A 19,219-nucleotide genomic window follows, 5' to 3' on the forward strand; every position below is an offset into this window, starting at 1 on the left:
AGATATTGGATTAGTAGGCATTCTACGTCTCTAAAATACGAGGTTTCAGGCTGATCAAACAGATTTCTCCCTGGAATTGCTGTTAAAGAACCACAAAACTCAACTTTTCCCAGCTTCCTGGTGACTGAGCCTCTTCCAGGCAAGGAATTTGTGTCTGGGTCCCTTTGTACACTGGATTGATTTTATTGGTTAATACACTAATGGTAGTTACTTATTAGCAAGTCTGAATAACACCCCCCAATAAGCAGCCCACTGTCTGGCTTCGCAAGAGAGTCCAGAGCTTGCTGGTATGTCTGAGAAACACCCCAATAAAAATGCCAAAGTATGTTATCCTAAATCTAACTAGAGAGTGGCAGATTTACTCACATTCAGGTAAGCTCTACTTGCCTCACAAGACCTTCCTCTCCCATTGCCCCACTGAGGCCACTCCTCTACACTCTGTGTCACCTCCAACTCCATCGTGTCCTTCTCATCAGCAAATCTCCTTTCTTTCCTTGATGTAGATAGCAAACATCAAGTCATCCTTCAGGTACAGACAAGATACTACTCAGGCAGCAAAATGGATGCTCTTGGTTTGGGAGGGCAGTGTAGAGGTCAGGGAACATGGGAAGGGAGAGGAAAGTACACAGATGAAGAGTCCAGGATCTGGGGAAGGCGTCACTGCCATCACGACCCTGGGCTTGGAGCATTTATGGTTATGGTGTGTGCATGCATGTGTGTGTGCATGTGCGAGAGAGAGAGAGAGAGAGAGAGAGAGAGAGAGAGAGAGAGAGAGAGAGAGAGAAGAGCAAGGCACAGAGAAGTGGGGGTCTGGACTCCCAACGGTCCTCAGACTAGGAGTAGACAAGGATTTGAGGACCAGCGGTGACTTTCAATGAAGCGAAAGTACTTGAGTAACGACATAAACACAACAGTGGGACTAGAGAAAAGAGGAAGGAAGGAGGGAGGGGCTTGAGAAACTCCATGCCAAGGAGAGACCAAATCAAAAGTTCACACCTTCAGGGTAGGTATCACCGGCAATATGCCTCCTGATTCTCTGGCCAAACCGAATCTCCTGGTTCACAGCATCTCTGGGGAAGTCCTTGTTGCCTTTCTTTGCTGACTGCACCTGGATCAATCAGTTAACACACAAGTCTGAAATGCTGTGAGGAGCTCCTCCTCAACTGACACCAACAGTTTGCTTGGACTTTTAAAACGGATTCTTAAAGTCAGGGGAGTTTAAATACAAAAATGTTACAGCCAGATGGCCCTGCTCAAGAGGTGGTCAACTTTCCATTCTTGCCCTTCTGTCCCAGGCCAAGCCCAATGACAAGTGTGCAGCCATGGTCTTAGGAGGGATCAGCCTGTGTAACTCCACTGTTGACTGCCAATCCCATTCCTTGATAATGAGGATTAGCCACTAACTGTGATGCCCTAACTGATGATTGATGGGAATGTTCTTGGGTTCAAATAAATTCCTCGGTTCTTAAAGAAATGGTGGGAAAACGGTGAGCATCCATGACATTACAGAGAGTAAGGCAGGTTTGACATCACACACTTGTAGCCTCAGCATTCAGGAGGCTGAGGCGGAAGGACTGTAAGTTGAAGGCCTATTTACATCATGAAATCCTGTCTCAAATAACTGAGCAGAAAGGACACCTCCACCACACCTAAGATGCTTCTGACAAGACTAGCAGAGAAGGGAAAGTGGAGATCTTGCAAGGATCCAGCAGACTCTTGTGCTCTTCTGGAGAAGGAGAGTGGACACGGACGTGCTTTATTAAGTATGCAGGAACTGTCAGTGTGATTTGATATGGTTATTGGTACTATTAAAAATTCCAATTTATCCCAATGTCCCAGATGGGATAAATGACCAGCTCAGCTACCACCCAGAACCATATCTTGGGCCTTGGGTTGGTTCACCCTAACAGCTGCCCCATCTGTAACCTTCTAGAGGGTGCGAGGGGACTGGTCCTGTACCATGATAACCGCAGGACCTACATGACTTGGGAAAACAACAGGATATCCAAGAGGAGTTTTGATGAGGGCCCAGCGATGATGATGTACCAGAAACAAGAGGCCTTGAACCAGACCAATGACCCAATGCAATAAACGTTTTGTGGATGGGGTTGGCTAGACAAAAGGGTATACTGCCTGACACACCACAGCTCTCCAAGCCACTAGGATTAATGAAGAGGTGTTGGAAAGATGGAAGAACAAAGTGGGTTTTTTGATTATTTTGTTTTGCATTAATTTGGGGTGTCATACTGCAGGGGTGAGTGGCATATATGGAGGAACTGGGAGGTGAGTGGGACTGGGGCGCATGGTGCGAAATTTCCAAAGAATCAATAAAGAATTATATTTAAAGTAAAATTTGAAAAACTCCAATTTAGAACAGAAACTGGGCTTTGAAGAATTAAGAGAAAGTGAGGCAAAGGGAGAGACTCAATTGAGCCCAAGATTTGGACTCAAGATCTGTAATTAGTCAGACAGAAGACATGCCTCAGCTGTGCTCTGGTGACTAGCAGTTGTGCATGGGTACAAATGACTCTACAAGTATCTGGGTACACCAGGGTAATAGCTCTGAAGACATACACCAGACGATCTGGTGTAGTGCCGTGTACCCAAGGAAAGAGCTGTGTGGGTTGAGTGGTGTATACGTGTAAGGTGGGGCAGGGTCTGGCAAGGTTGCTGGGGTTGGCAGAAACGAAGATGCAGGATAAATCAAGGCAGAAAAACGGCAGCAGGAGTTGTGAGTCGATGGCTCTGTGGGTGGCGCGTCCACTCGAAGTCATCCTGGCATCTGCCTAATGCCCCATCCACCAGTGCTCACTATGATGTGTGCAGCTTTGGGACAGCAACTCCGACAAGTCCTCCTGAGAGAAGGGACATCCCAAGGCTGGACCAGCATCTAGAAGACTGTGGCAGGTCATGAACTGTGACCGCATCAGAGTTTGGGTCTTCCCCACTTCTCTCATTCCTTCTGACACATCTGGGCAAAGGTGGGTTAACGTCACAAAGATCTCTCCAGGCTGCCACTCTTCAGTGTGAAACCCACAAAACACCTGGCTACCAGAAAACCCCAGGTCTTCCTCTGAAATGGGCAGCTTTTCCCATGGAACCCAACAAGTCCACACAACCTTCTGCATTACACCATGACATTATCATCTACAAAGTTCACATTAGAGAACCACACAACAGTCATAGAAAAAGAAATCATACACAAATAATGTCATCATGTGTTAAGTAAACCTCTGATTCTGAGTTGGATGGTATTCTTGCCTATCCTGGGACACTTGGACCACAGGCTGGTCACACCTGTATCTACCCCATCACTGTGCCTACAAGCAGGCCCAAGACTTCTGGTGAGCCCACCTCATCCAAAGCCCACAGTACACCACAACACCTATGATGCTTCCTACTAGAATAGTCAAGGAAGGGAACGTGGGAATAACCACAGCAGGCAATAATGTCTAGTTCCATATGACTGCCACTACCCTAAGAGCTTAATACACATCAACTAATGTAATACTTACTGCAGAGACAGAAACTGTTTTAACCTTCACAGAAATATAAGGATATGAACATGCACAGCTTAAAGAACTTGTCCCAGGTCACAGAACTAGCAAGAGGAGGAATCTAGGGCTCATCCCAGGCCACTGGACTCCAGAGTCCCTGCTTCCAAAAGTTACTTTGAATCTCGCTGCCTCCTCTGCTCCAGCTGAGAGCAGCCATGGAGCAGAGCACGAGAGATTCACCTGTGAGGCAGCTGCTGAGAGTTCATGAGCAGGGCATGAAAGTGCTCACCCTGGACCTAGAGGTCTCTGAAGGCTGGGGGCTCAGGGGGAGCCTTTTACTTTTTCTTGAGGAAGCTTCAGTCAGACAAGGGGCTTCAGGTAAGAACCACTCTGCATCAAAGAGCACAGGCTCCTCTCTGTGCAGATCCTTTCTGGAATTCTGGCTGAATGTCCACCCCTAGATGTACATCCTGTGGGCATTCAGTATGTTTTCATTTGTCAACGAGTTCCAGAACAGAACGAGGAGTCTTTCAGCTTTGGGTTACAAACTCTGCAGTCTTGTCCAAGGGAACAAGGCAGAAATTTGCTATCCTCTGACAGGGACTCTATGGTTTGGGAGCCATACGTGGGTGGAGAGCCCAGCCAGTCAGAAGAGGCTGAGTCCCCCGAAACCCCTGCCAGCCAGCCTGAGCTAGTTTCCCGCTCCAGCTGCACCTTGGAGGAAGCCCCCAGTGCCTGATTAACCATTTCCAGAACAGATCTGCACAGTCTTTCTCCCACAGTCTTCCTCCTACCACGAGGGGACTCATCAGGAGAGTGAAGAACAGAGCCAAAAACTGGTGATAACCGCACCAGCACATGGCTTCCCCAGAGAGAGAAATTAGCACCTCTGCTTGGCTCATCAGCTTGCACACTGCCAGAACCACTTGTGCCTCAGTTTCCCCTTCAGTTAAAGTGGTCGGTGCTGCCTGCACACAGCAGCATTGTTCAAATGAGTGTAGAATGAGTGGGAAAACTTAGCCCTGCTATAAAAACCCTACAAGAATAAAAGTAGTTTGCATGACGAGTTCTGACCCAGGTCCACAGTTCAGGCCATAGCAGCAGCGCCTCCCACCCAACATCAATAAACATATCAACTGCCCCAAAGTTCCTAAGTGGAGATTTGAAGGGAGGGCTCGAGTAAGTCATTTACATGACCCTTTCCATCTCTCGGTCCCCCTCTCCCTGGGGCAGGCAATGCTCGTTTTACTGCCTGGCAACCAGACTGGGACTAAGCTTGCTAAAATATGAGTGTTTTTTTGGCCGGAGTACCAGAGAGCCTGCAGCCCTACCGAGAGAGAAAAATTGAACACACCAGGCTGTGGCTCCAGAAAGGGGAAGAATTAGGCTTCACACCGAGCAGGCTGAACCATGGCATTCTTTAGATAATGCTGAACAAACCCCCGAACAAAGGCAGCCAACTTAGCTGCATGTTCATAAAATGTACTCTCAGCAGATTCGAGCGTATTGAAGTGCCGTTTGCTCTGCAGCCAGGGTCTCCAGCCTAAGCTTCCCGTTTTTCCATGCTGCTCCCCTTGTCTGAATTCCTACAGATTCTGCCAATCAGAATTCCTCACCTCAAGCTCAGGGAGGCTTAGCAACCAAGGTAAATGGTGGTGCTTTTAAATTTGATCCTTACCCTTAAAAACAACTGCCCCCCGGTTCAAATCACTCACCCTGTGAGCCACGCTCAGAAGCCAGTGGGTTGACGGCTGACTTCTGAGAGATGAAGGGCATGCAGTTTAGGGACTCACCTCTGTGTCTTGTGTTTAGGTGATGTTGTAAACGGCTTTTTAGTAACATGACCCTGAAAGTTCAACTGGTTGCTGATTATGGGGCTTTACTGCTGTCTCTGCCATTTTTTTTTTAAAGCCGTACCTATCGTTAGCACAATTAATATCTGTGTGCCAGCTCCAGAACCTGGAAGCACACTTCTGTGGTTCAGTCTGATTTCCTACTGCAGAATTTTTAGGGCTAGGTAGAGATGCCAAAAGAACCGTGACCAGTCTTATCCATCTGGGGCCAACACAAACATGGTTGAACAGTATTATTACTAAATACGTCTTCCCGTCCTACCCGCCCTTTTTCGACCCACTACAGTTGATCTCTTGGCCCACATCTGCAGCATCTGTGCACTGGACAGACTCTGTATCAGCCACGGGGGCAAGGACTTATCATCATCTGTGAGCTTAATGAGATGATCGCCATTCCCTCAGAAGGTGGCATTGCGCCATAGCAAAACAGGAACACTGGCTCAGAGGGGCTAACATACCACCCCTTGCTAACTCTATAACCTCAATTAAAATCTCGAGACAAAACACAAACAAACACAAAACAGCTCCTACCCCTGAACGAACTCCCATTCTTAGGTGTGTGAAAAAGGAACAGAAAGTACCATGAGTGCCTCTGAGAAAAAAAAAGTCGCAAAAGCCAAATAAGCCTTCTGGAAAATCCTGAAGACCCTCTGACTCCCAAAGACTCCTGCATGTGGCCATGCTGGGTCACCATCTACAGTAACAATATCAGCTAAAAACGCAGGCTGACTATGACACACAGCCCAGGGTTGCCCGTAAGATCAGCAGCTGAATCCTGCCTGGACTTTTGACCTAATTGTTCCTCAACTCAAGGCTGGAAGGTTTAAGTGGTGGCCGTCGCAAACACAGACCACGAAACAGAACGAACACAGCTTGATCATACTTTCCAGTTCTATCCCCAGGAGACAGAAGAGATTCCGGGATCATAGGAGGTGACAATGAGGGGCCTGACATTAAAGAAAGGATTTCAGGTTGGCCAGATGCTTCCAGAGGAGCGCAGGCTGTAGACATAGTGGTTGCAACTGTGTGTGAGAAATCAAGTGGGCATTTGTGGGTAAACACTGACTGTTTGCTGAGAACCACCACCCAGCCACACGTACATGTGTAGCTGGGGGGGGTGGGGGATACACCTGCACGTGTGTGCGTGTATGCAGGTGTGTGTGCATTTGTGTCTTCGGGCATATGCATCTCTGCTGGCCAAGCAGAGGTCAATGTCAAGGGTCCTCCTCTATCATTCATCATCCTGGTTTTCTGAGACGGGGTTTCCCAGTGAAGCTGGAGCTCACTTGGTGAGACTGACTGGCCATGGAGTTTTAGGAATCCATCCTAAAAATCTCCTGTGACCCCACCCTCAGGGCTGGAGTCCCACATGGGCAGCAAGTGCTTTACTCAGGAAGCCAACTCCCCAGGAATCTGTCTCACACTTGTGTGTGTGTGTGTGTGTGTGTGTGTGAGAGAGAGAGAGAGAGAGAGAGAGAGAGAGAGAGAACTTACAGGAGTCAGAATCAGTTCTCCTCCCATCATGTGGGTTCTGGGAATCAAACTCAGGTCCTCAGGATTGTCAGCCGGCTCCTTCCCAACCCCACAGTGACTATTTTCTTAAAGACAAATCACGTATCTCTCTCTCTCCTGAGAAAATCCTTTTGGTGGTTTCTCGATAGCTTTAAAATAAAAGCCAGGATTTTCTAGTCACAGCAGCTCATGCCTGTCATCTGATCCCTTGGTGGCTGAGGCAAGAGGATTATGAGTTCCAGGCCAGCCTGGACGGCATATTGAGAATCTTAGAGGGAGTGGAAGGGGAGGAGGGGGAGAGAGAAACAAGAGGAGGAAAAGTCAGATCCCTACATCACTACTCTGATTTACAAAACAAGAAAACAAACAAACAAAGAAAAACCCTGCAACTTAATTTTTTTTCCTTCAACTCAGAGACATGTACCTCTTTCTACCTTCAGCTCCTAAACACCGATTTTTTTAAAAGCTTCGGTAGGCAAAGCCAGGTGGATCTCTGTGAGTTTGAAGCCTGTCTGGTCTACAAGACTTAGTTCCAGGACAGGCTCCAAAGCTACAGAGAAACCCTGTCTGGAAGAGAAAAAAAGTTTCAAATATGGCAAGCTTGTTTCTAATAAAGGGCTTTTTCTGTCCAGCCTCAAACATCCTTTTTTCCTTTTTGCTGCCTCCCCTCCCCCTTCCCCTAGACGGCTCTGGTCCTTAGCCCACACAGGTACCTCTGTTTCCTCAACCCAAAGCAACAATCCACACCCCTTTCCTCACACCCTGCCCAGAACTGTTGTTCCTATTTGTGTCTTTATCCCAGGTTTGTTTCCATTTAACCCCACAAAGACAGAACCTTCCCAAGCAATGGGAACAGAGCTGACACCGAACAGACATGAAAAAATGCTTTTCAAATGTGTGACTTTTCTAATCAATAAAGGGCAGGTGCTGATAGTCACAGATACGATGTTTTCCTAACACATTGGTGGGATTAGCCTCAGTATCCTAAATGTCTGCAATACACTGTGTACCTCAAGTTAACGGTCACTTTGATATCTAACTTATTTTCATTGCCTGAAGATAGAGAAAAAAGAAACTGCTGAATAATTAATGCCTCAAAATTTGAAAGAAAAAAATACACAAATCTCCCTCCCACACACACACTTCAACCTTCACAGTTACGATCATCCTGGATGGTTCACTCAAACAACTTGGGGTTCAGTCAGATAACATCACAAGAAGCCAAGCAGGGGTCTAAGCTTTGTTCTTATTCTCCTCTGTTAGGTGAAGAGAGTACCAGCCCTACCAAGTGGGCAGGGTTGGAAGGAGAAACAAACAAGTGCAAAGCACTTTGCACACTTGCATCTTGTACAATACAGTGTGAACTATGAAGGGAGCTATGGCAATATTAAAATAACTGGCCTTTATCAATGACTGCAAAATACCCACCTGATTGTTGACTTCATCTGATTACCTTGGCTTTGTGCGTGTGTGTGTGTGTGTGTGTGTGTGTGTGTGTGATGGGACTAGGAGATGAAGAGAGCTGCTCAAGATGAATTTTGAAGAACACATTCTAACAAAAACCAGGAAAGGCTCATTTGGGGAGTCAAAGCTAATATTAAGAGCAAGTGAGCAGACAGGCTACAGAGGTCAGAGTTAATTACAGCCAGCAGCCATTTACACAGTGCCTACGCAGACCCGCTCCACTGGGAACAGCATATTCTAACTCCGAGCTGGCTGATATTAGTGAGGAGTGATTAGAATATGCCCACAGGGCCTTTTAAACTGTCCTCCTCTCGTTAAAGCATTTGTTTTCAGCAAGATTTATGGGCATGTCTGTTACACTTGAGCAGAGTTTCCAACGCGGAAGTCCTTCCTTTTGCTAACCTTAGCTACCTAGTACCCTGCTGAGCTCCCTCCCGAGGAGAAAGTCCTTCGTAGGGGTCTTCTTCCCCCATGCAGAGATGATAGGAGGTTTCCAGATCTCTGTGCAGTTTGCAAAAGTACCAGAGCCAAGAGCCATGGGCAGTGGGAAACTGCACAACCAGAGTGCCTCGTCTCTGCACCCGAAACCTCAGCAGGCTCTGGCTGCAGTGTTTGGAGGGATAGCATCTGGAGCTCAGTCATACAGACACCATGCTAGTCTTAAGAAGAGACTGAAAATTTGTGGTAGGCAAGTGTTCTACCAGTGAGCTACACAGTCCCAGTCAATTTGAACATGATTTAAATGTTAACTTTTTAACAGTAATAAGGAACTCCCAGAACAGACACACACGAAAACTCCCAAGACGTCTAGACCTGAATTGCTCACCTGTGAAGGGTGAGTCTGGCCTTGGGTCACACTATGGGCCACAACTCTTCCAGTTTTAAACACTACGATTCCATCACCCTTGCCCTGGCCAATGACACCCACAAAATCAGGGACCATTCTACGAAGAAAACAGGAGCATCTCAGAGATGCTGTCGACCTTCTCTGTGATTCGGGATACCCTGCGGCAGATCCCAAGAGAAGGCTTCCATCTCCGAGGCGCAGATGTGGCTAACCTCTGGAAGGACCAGCTCTGTGCCATCTCCACTAGGATTAAAAGGAAAGAATGGGCTCTGCTGCTGTACTGGGGCTCAAGGTGGAGGAAGAGAGACTCATTCCCAGCCAGGACGTGTGGTTATACACAGAAACCGCTTACTGAGAGAAGCTCATACGCTGCTCCCCGAATTCCTTCATCTGTCTGATGAATACTTGCCTATTTGTAGTAGCTCTAGATGTCAGACATATAAAACGGAGAAGAAGGGCAGAGGCCACACGGTCGCCATCTTTCCTAACCACATGATACACTCCATGGCGTTCATCAGAGTACAGAGTGCTGACAGCTACGGGAAAGCCCACATCCCATCTCCTTGACAGGAGACACAAAGCACCAAGATACGCAGGCTCAGGTGCTGAGACCCAAGGGAGAGCAACACTCCTTGGTGGCCCTGTGCAAAGCAGGAAAAAGGACACAAAGCCTATGCCTAGAGCCCAGGAAAACAGGCTGACTTCTCCTTCTTCCAAGATCTCTGTTTGACAACCCCTAAACCTTTACCTCCTTATCCTAAAGCAGACTCAAGAACACCAACTTCGGTGGCTTCTCACATCAGTGAGCTCATGTACAAAGCGGCTGTCATGTGGACGATGACAAGTGCCAGTTTCCTCATGCTCCTACTAGCCCCAGGTCCACGCAGGACGTGCCCAATAGACTGCAGAACTATCACCTAGAGGACTGGGGCCAGGGACAAGCCAGGATGGGTTTGGCTTCACATGGTCCCTCCGCTGGCATAAGACACCTCAACTCTGCATGCCTGGCCAGTGAAAGGAAGGAGATTGCACAGTGGGCCGCATGGCAAGTTACTTCAGTTCTCTGTGTTTCCATTTCCCTTGATTCCATCAAGATGAGACAGGAATACCCTATATGGAAGGGGGTATCCACATCACGGCCACCCCCTAAATGTGGTGTTTCCACACTTTCTCTCACCTGACCCACGTGTCATGGGGGTGATTACTGCTGAATTATTCATGAAAGAGGTAACTAAGTTTCATTAAAACAAATTACCCGAGCACCCAGTTCCAAACCAAGACTGCATTGCTTTGAAGGTGTTTAACCCTTAAACACCTCGCGGAGATATCCAGGGCAGGACTTCCCATGAGAAAAATTGGCGAAAAGTAAGTGAGAGCATCCCACTGCCAAGGCTGTTTGCTGCAAGAAGACAGTCAAGAAACCTTAAGCACCACAGGGTTCAAGGTGTGCTGACTTCAATCCCTTTGTCATCTCCCACCACTCAGCTAAATTCAGATCCAGGGGGTAAGTGCAATGGAAAGTCACACTAAAATATGTTGAGAACAAATGTTCAAGGCAATCCCCACACATTTGTCTTGATAAAAGGAAGCCCAGAAGCCCTACCACCACCTCTCTCAACCCCTTGCCCCAGTCCGCCAGCCATGCTGTCTCCAACAGGGTGAGTTCCCTTCCATTCTTCAAACCCTAAAGGTGCTGCTAGAGGCCAAATGACTAGAGAAACCCTTTTTGTGACGATATAGATGGTTCTTTTCTCCAGGGGCCTCAAAAGATTGAACTCTATCACTCTTTGGGTGAGATTTGGAATGCATCTCTGTTCAAAGACAGTGACTCAGATTAAAAAGCAATTGGCCACAAAAGAAAAGCAGAGACAAGATTTGGTTGAAACTGTGCCCCCAAGATGCATCACAACCGTGATCTTTTTCGTCCTTTGTATTGTGGTGCACTGGCGTCATCCAGCTGTTCATCTGGAGATGACAAATGTGGGGTCCCTCCATCCAGAACCTCCATCCTCGCCATTCCAGGATCTAAGCTTCTTTCTCCATTCAACTCCCAGCAATACTTCCCGCAAGGGCACACCACCAGAGCCAGTTCTGGGTTTAAAACAGCCACCTCATTAGAAACACTCAATGGTCTCTAAGTAGTCAATTAGGGGAAAATCACCCATATTCCAAGAGCACCTTGGCTTCATTTAAAAAGAAGCCAGCAACAGCAACAAAAAAAGAAGAAAAACCAACTGGCTACTATATTCCTCTAAAGACTATTTTATTTTCAGAATCTGATTTACAGACAATTTCCCAGGAATGTCACTATTGTGTAAGTGGGGTACTCTTGTCCAGAGGTTGTGCTTTCCAGCCAGGGCCCCTTGTTCAGCTGGAGAGCCGAAGAGCCAGGTTGAGTTATTCATTAACTTCCTGTATGAAAACCGAATAATAAAACTGAAGTGTGTTAAACAAATCCAGATGAAGGTGTTTAAATCACCTCCGAGTCACCAGCCTTAAAACTGTTGTCATTTCCCCTGGAACAAACAAGCTCTCCCTTGCTAGAGCACCGCCTTATTAAATGGAGATAACACTATTTATGTGCACCCTGGGGGTCACGGGCATGAAACATTGACATGTTGTGGGGAATGTGGGTCGGCAGCGCTCTGGGTCTCCTTACAGCCCTCTGATTCCAAAACCTGTAGAGACTGGGAACAGAAAGCCATGGAGGTTGAGAAAGTGTGGTCTGTGAAAGGCAGACGGGCTGCTGTGACGGGCCGTGGGAGTCAAGCCCGACGCCCCTTAGTAACAACCACTTAGCTCTTATTCCTCCCGGGGGATTGATGTGTGAGCTAACAGCAGGCAGCTGTCTCCTCTGAGGAGGCTGCCACCGGGAACTACAAGACAACATGAAGCCGCCACGCCAGAGCTAGGAAACCCCTCTTGGGTCCATCCCGTGAGCAGCCAAGATGTGGTTAAAGACTCTAATTCTGCTGGGATCCCGCGTCTCCTAGGTTACAAGTGAAGACTGTGTTTTCCTTTATTACAACAGAAAATGTGTATTCCCTGGGGACTGTTTGAACATCTGTGTAAGGGGCACTGTGTGTGTGTGTGTGGGTGGGTGGGTGCATGTGTCCATGTGTACACGCGTGCGTATACACACCACTCAGGTAAGCAGCACCTCAGACCCAGCTCTCCCCATAAGCTTTCTCCAAGTATTTAAAATTCACAGCACCTTATGGCTGTTCCGTCGAGCTAGCCCGCTGTAGGTATACAGAGGCGCAGTTGAGTTTAAGGCAAACAGTCTCGGGACACTAATTAAAACAGAGGAAGTGATCTCCTACTCAAATTTCCTTTCCAATCAGCTCCATAAAAATCACTAGGTTATATCCAATTGGCAGAGGGAGTCACTATGGCTGGCAGCTGCGTACAGCAGACAGAGCAAACAGACCTCGGCCCTGGGGCAGTTATGGGTGTCTTATAAAACACCCGCAGCAGATACTCAGAGCTTTCTGCCCTCTGGCTTCATCTAATCCTTTGTAGTCTCATTTATGAAGTTATGGTTCAGTGTCCGTACAGAAAAGGGAGAGGAGAGGTGCAGTTGATTGGTTTTAGGAACCGTTGACCCAAGCAACTCAACTATGTACCTAACTTCTTTACACTGATTGTTGGTGAGGAGTGAGGGCTGTGGATTAGGAATGGAGATAGCTCATTTGGTCAAGCATTTGCCCTGGGACCTGAGTTCAACTTCCAGGAGTCAAGGCCTGGTGACACTCTTATAATCCCAGCAATGGTGACACACTTATAACCGCAGCAATGCGAAGACCTAGACAGGTGAATCTTGGAGGCCAACGGCCAGCTGTCACGTTCTAGGCCCACGAGAGACCCTGCCTCAAAAGAAACATGGGTGCATCTTGAGAAACACCAGAGAGAAAGAGAGATAGAGATAGAGATAGAGATAGAGAGAGAGAGAGAGAGAGAGAGAGAGAGAATTGTCTTAATAGTTACAATAGTTACACAGGCTAAGTGGCCCTGCTGAGTTAGTCCTCAAGGACTGACATCAGTGCTCTAGGATGCTTAGGACCATTTGTCAACCAAGCCTGACCCAAAGGCAGATGCGAAGTTTGGAGATGTGGGGCCCTGAAGACCTGTGGATGGGGCCCTCAGACTTAATTCTTACTACCTCTTCTCCCACCACAAATCTTAAGGAATTTGACTTCTAAAATGCCCCCATTTCCAGCTCCAAAATCTCATAACTGACAGTCAAGTCATGTGACACCCACTGAGTACACAGTCACAAGCGTGAGACTGAGCCTGTTGCATGGGAAACCCTAGGTACACAGTCGGAGGAGGACCAAGTCTCAGATGCAGTAGTCACCTATGTTTCTAAGCCTCTTACTCATCTAGAAGAAAAGGATGCTCCACCTCCACCCCCACCTGCCTCCAAGGGACGCAGGACAGTCAAGGTCACCAGCAGAGCTTGGCAAACTCTGCCCCCTCCTCCATGTACACTCTCACTGATCGCAGTGACCATCGACAGTCTCTCAAATGTGGTTCACCCTGACTGACTATAATCCAACAAAGCACAGATCCCAGCATTGAGAACTCCAGTTTAATCATTCTAAAGTACAGCGGGTGAAAAACCACTGTGTTAGTAGGGAGAAAACCAAGCTAGGAGACAGACTGGGCATCTACCAATGAGCCCATAGGGAACACATGGACCACAAACATCCCAGGCCTTTGTTTGTGCATCAGGTGAATGGGCATCCTGGCACCTGCTTCTATGTTCCCTAGTGAAGACCACAGCTTAAAATGAGAGAAATTTGCTCTTGCATTTTGGAGGCCAGATCCATCTTCCAAGGCAAAATGAGAAGAACCAGCAGGGGCAGGCTGTTGGAGCCGCCGATGCCAACATTCCTTGGCTTGTGGACATATCACTCCAATCTCTGCCTCTTCCTCGACATTGTCTTCCTACCCCTCTCTTAGAAAGACACTTGTGAGGACATTCGGGCCCACCCACGTTATCCAAGATGATGTTTCATGTCCAGACCCATCAGTCAGATCACATTTGCATGGACGCTTTTTCCAATTAAGGTAACACAGATAACAGGGGACATTTTCAGCCTCCCGTTGCTAATACATACCCTAAGGGAATACCCTGTACAAGATCTTACTGGATTCTTTACGAACATTAAGAAATCATACTCAGGCATGGTAATATACACCTGTGATCACATGGCAACAGACACCCAGCAGCAGAGGATGGTGGGTTTAAGAACAATCTGAGAAATGTAGCAAGTTTCAGGTCAGTCTGAGCTACATAGGAAGACCATGCCAGAAGGAAGGGAGAAAAAAAAGAATGACAGCTCCACACGGGCTTTAGAAATACATTAGAGAATCAAGTGTGGTCCCTGGACCATCCACATGACCCAGAAACATGACAGAAAGGACATGACATTCTTGCCCATCCATCCTATCTCAAATCCCAGCCATCTATAGTTTAGCAAGCCTTCCGGACAATGCTAATGCATGCTAATGCTTGAAGATTATTGGACTAGAGACCACAGGGTTCCTTTGTTCTAGTGTTCTGCTCCTAAGATCTCTGCTAAGCAAGTGTTCAGGTTATGCTTTAAAACCACCACATTATATATGCTCCTGTTCCCCTGCTCATTAAACTGTAAGCAAAGTCTTAATGCTACCAACATAAAACCTAAGAAATGCTATAATCAGCTATCCTACAAATACAGGGAGAGCATCAACCAGCCACTCTCCTCAGCAATGGTACCCATCTGTAGCTGAGCATGCTTCTGCTGTGGAGCATACAGTAAACAGGTATGACACCCAAGCAATGGCCACAAGAACTTGACAGTCAGAATGAAGAAGCCATCAGAGACACAGGAAGCATCTTTAAATCCCTGAAGCACCATGGCGTGATTTCCCACCTTGTTCTATCACTTGTACCTAACTGATGCCATGAACACCACTGCCTCAAAGTAGCAGCATGGACTTGTCACTGGCTGGCACATGAAGAGTGTCATCCCAGGCTCAGGACTGTTTCTTTCCCCCTGGTTCTTATCTTCTCTCTGAATTGGGCCTTTCCCTCTCTGCAGCTCAGTTTCTTCATGGAGGGAATGAGGAACGTTGGCTGGAATATCACCTATGACCAAATGGATTTTTCTAGTTGGTAACGATGGTCCAGAGACCACACTGAAAGCCACTGCTCTGAAGTGACACCAGAATTCAAGGCAGTGGTGATGCCTAAGGCTGAATGATTGTGGCATAATTTGGGTACTCCTCACTTCCGCCCCATGAAGCTTTGTCCTCATCCCCATTTTACAGAGGAGAAACTGAGGCAAAAGGAACATCTGAATAACCTTCTCATGGTCTTCCAGCTGGCAAGTTGTAGGGCTGAGCTTGAACCTGTGCTCTGAACCTCAGATTTTGCACCAACTATGGTCTACGCTGGGCAGGGATTGCCTGAGATGCAGTCACATTTACTCAAGTTTTGAAAGACAACCAACCCTAACCAACCATCAAACCCAGAATCAAGTATTGTGTGTCCTACAAGATGCTGGAGGTTTTTTAAATAAAACTTTGTTTCCTTTTTAATAAGTGGGTCATAATGAATGTAGCTACTGGGAACACCTGTTTGATTGGATCGCTGGGTTCATGACTGCCCTCTCTGGGAGACATACATTTTCACTATGAAAATTCTCGGAACCACACAGATAAGAGCTAGAAGCTCTGGCAAGGGAGTGGGGGACTAGAAGTTCCTGTGAGATGAAGCAATGCAGAGAGGGAACGGAAGCAGGTGTGAGGCTGAGAAGGCAGTCCTAGGGCCCATGCCCACCGGAGTAGTATTCCCTCATCAGAGTGTTGTCTGGGCAACAGGTGTGCTCATGCTGCAGCCTCAGCAGACCCACCTAGTAGCTGTAAGACCTGAACAGGTAGCACTTTACAGTGCCTTTAGGTGACAATCCTGCCCCTTCATTTGCTTTAGGTAGACACAATTCATTTGCTCTTTCTATGAAGATGTGTGCAAAGCAGTGGGGTTCAGACAGAAGCAAGTCCCAGGGAACTAGGACAAACAAATACAACCCAAGGACAGATGGTTCTGTACCCAAGTTGGGTGTTTTAGTATTAACCTCCCTAGCACACTCATTGTCAAGAACTCTTACTGAAACTGGGTGGTGGTGGCGCACACCTTTAATCGCAGCACTCGGAAGGCAGAGGCAGGCGGATCTCTGTGAATTTGAGGCTAGCCTGATCTACAGAGTTAGTTCCAGGACAGGCTCCAAATGTAGAGAAATCCTGTCTCGAAAAAAGAAAATAAACCTCTTACTGGGCCACAAATGGGCTGTACACACCTACAACCCAGCACTTGGGAATTGAAGCAGGAAAATAAATAATTCAAGGTCACCCTCTAGCCACATACAGCAATTTTCTGGTCATCCCATACTACAAGGTATCCTGTCAAAAAATGCCCAATTTCTTGAGTTCTTTATATATTTTTAAGATCAGACCTCTGTCTAATGTGAGGTTGGTGAAGATCTTTTTCCATACTACAGGCTGCCTTCTTGTCTTATTGGCTGTGTCCTTTGCTTTACAGAAGCTTCTCAATTTCAGGATGTCTCACTTATTTATTGTTGCTCTCAGAGTCTGTGCTACTGGGGTTATATTTAGGAAGTAGTCTTTTGTGCCCATCCATTGAATGCTACTTCCCACTTTCTTTTCTATCAGGTTCAGTGTGGTCGGATTTATATTGAGGTGTTTAATCCATTTGGACTTGAATTTTGTGCATAGGGATAAATATGGATCTATTTTTATTCTTCTACACATTGATATCCAGTTATGACAGCACCACAGAGGACTGATCTCCAAAATATACAAAGAACTCATGAAATTAGACATCAAAATTCCAATAACCCAAGTTTAAAAAGGGGGTACAGAACTAAACAGAGAATTCTCAACAGAAGAATCTCAAATGGCCGAAAGAAACTTAAGGAAATGTTCAACATTTTTAGCCATCAGGGAAATGCAAATCAAAGCAACTCTGAGACACCATCTTACACCAGTCAGAATGGCTAAGATCAAAAACACTAATAATAGCTTATGCTGGAGAGGATGTAGAGTAAGGAACACTCCTCCATTGCTGGTGGGAATGCAAACTTGTATAACCACTCTGAAAATCAATATTCTGAGAAAATTTTCTCAGAAAATTGGGAATCAGACTACCTCAGTATCCAGCAATACCACTCTTGGGCATATACTCAAAAGATGCTCAATCATACTACAAGGACATTTGTTTAACTATATTCATAGCAGCATTATTTGTAACAGCCAGAACCTGGAAACAACATAGATGCCCTCAACTGAAGAATAGATAAAGAAAATGTGGCACATTTACACATTAGAGTACCACTCAGCGGGGAAAAAAATGACATCTTGAAATTTGCATGCAAATATACAGAACTAGAAAAAACATCCTGAGTGAGGTACCCCAGACCTAGAAAGATGAACATGGTCTGTACTCACTCACTGATAAGTGGATCTAGCTGTAAAGCAAAGTATATTGAGCCTATAGTTCATGATCCTACAGAAGCTAAGTAACAAGGTGAACCCTAAGAAAAACACACATAGATCCACCTGGAAAGGTGACATAGACAAGATGGCAAGCCAAAATTGGGAGCATGGAGGTGGAGGGAGTAAGGAGGGCAGAAGGAGAAGTAAGGGGAGAAGGGGAGGGGGAAGAGATCTTGAGGGAATGGGATGATATAAAGGAAGGATAGAGATGAGAGCAAGGAAAGAGAAATTTTGACTGAGAGAGCCATTATGTGGCTAGCAAGAAATCTGGCACTAGAAATATTTCACAAGAATGACCCTAGCTAAGACCCAAACAATAGAGTAGAGGGTGCCTGAACTGGCCTTGCCCTGTAGTCAGACTGATGAATATTTTAAATATCACCATAGAACCTTCATCCAGCAACTGATGAAAAAAGGCAGAGACTGGCATCGGAGCACTGAACTGAGCTCCCAAAGTCCAGTTGAGGTGTGGGAGGAGTGAGAATATGAGCAAAGAGGTCAAGACCATGATGGGGATACCCACTGAAACAGTTTACCTGACCTAATGGGAGGTCACCAACTCCAGCCAGGCAGGGAAGGAAACAGCATTGGTCCAAACTAGTCCCTCTGAATGTGGATGACAGTTGTATGGCTGGGACAGACTGCAGGGCTACTGGCAGTGGTACCAGGATTTATCCCTACTGCTTGCATGGCTTTTTTAGAACCTACTCTCTTTGGATGGATTCCTTGCTCGGCCTACATGTGGCAGGGGTGGCCTTAGACCTTTTCCAAAGCAATGTGCCTTACCCTCTCTAAGGAGTGGGTGAGGGGTGAGATGGGGGTAGGTGGAGGGAATGGGAGGAGGGGAGAAAGTGAGAACTGGGATTGGTATGTAAAATGAAAAAAGATTGTTTTCTTTAAAAATAGATAAATAAATAAACATTTTTTTTAAATGCAAGGAGACTTGGGAGAGGGATTTGGTGGATAAGGTCCTTGCTGTGAAATCATTGGGGCTGAAAATCAGATTCCCAGAAGCCATGTAAGTGTCAGGTGGATGTGGTAGTTCACCTGTAACTCTACCTCTAGGAAGGTTGGGACAAGGGAATCTCTACAGCAATCTGGCTAACTAGACTAGTTATATCATCAAGCTCTGGGTTCAACTGAAAGACCCTACTTCAAAGAATAAGGCAGAGAATGTCTGGAGAAGACTCCCAGCATTAATTAACCTTGGGTTGCAACTTACATGCACATGTATGCACACACAGTGCACCTCCATGTACACACAGATATAGTGACACCCACACAAACACAAAATAAAAAGAAAAGATCAGGCATTCAAACTGTTCTGTGCCGCTGCTGTAGCTACAGACTGGACCCAACAAATCCTACTGTTTGCCCTAACTGAAGAAGATTCTCTCTGCAGTGTATGGGAGTGAATGCCTAGGATGCTGAGTATAAGCGACGGTGGAGGGCCTAGCCCTAAGGAAATCAATTACGCCACCCCT

General features: G+C 46.6%; 1 protein-coding gene across 1 annotated transcript in view; it reads right to left on the minus strand.

Moving 5' to 3' along the window:
- Positions 1–19,219, minus strand: part of Lmx1a (LIM homeobox transcription factor 1 alpha) — a 138,548-nt gene that overhangs the window by 66,273 nt on the left and 53,056 nt on the right. The gene's annotated exons all lie outside the window — the stretch shown is intronic.

Source organism: Chionomys nivalis, chromosome 5 (assembly GCF_950005125.1).
Source record: "Chionomys nivalis chromosome 5, mChiNiv1.1, whole genome shotgun sequence".
NCBI classification, from domain to species: Eukaryota; Metazoa; Chordata; class Mammalia; order Rodentia; family Cricetidae; genus Chionomys; species Chionomys nivalis.